A 756-nucleotide genomic window follows, 5' to 3' on the forward strand; every position below is an offset into this window, starting at 1 on the left:
GCTGAAAGGGATACCACTACCACCACAAAACTACCTGTTGAGAGGGATACTACCACCACACTAACTGCTAAAGATAGGGGTGTGCATAACCCGACCATACCGAAGAACCCGACCGACCCGACCACCGCAATGCGTCATCCGAGGATAACCGAACCCGAACAAGCCAAAACCGAACCGAACCGCGCGCTGTGCGGTTCAAATGAATTCGGTTTGGGTGGCAGTAATGCCACCCGAACCCGTCCGAAAACCCGATGTACCGCTAGGGTTCGCATTCTGCACATATATACGACGTCGTATGAGCATAGTATATATACTGCGAAGATTCCAGATCTGCTCATTTGCGCAGTCGCACCTCTTCACTCTTGACCTAGAGAATTCTCTCGTTCTCTAGTAGATCTACTTCTCTTGACCTCTCTCAATCTCTCTTCTCTGAGTTCTCTCAACCTCTCTCTTTGTTCTCTCTTCTCTGAGTTCTTAGATTACTGTCTCCTCTCTCGTAGTCTCGTACTCTCGTTGTCTCTTCTACAGTTCTAACTTCTAAGAGAGTTAGAGAATCAGAGACTTTTAAGTCTCCGGTGGAAGCCCTAGTTCGGTAGTCCCTGAATCGGTGAGACGNGGGGATTATTGCTGAGAAACAAGGTAACCCCTAAACCCTAATCGATTTTTGTTATTCTCTGATTCTGTGTCCTGTGTTGTGACTCATGTGAATGAGTGAATCTGTGATAGTGTTGTGACCCTAATTTCAAGCTCTTTGAT

The sequence above is a fragment of the Ipomoea triloba genome, chromosome 16 (assembly GCF_003576645.1).
Source record: "Ipomoea triloba cultivar NCNSP0323 chromosome 16, ASM357664v1".
NCBI lineage: Eukaryota > Viridiplantae > Streptophyta > Magnoliopsida > Solanales > Convolvulaceae > Ipomoea > Ipomoea triloba.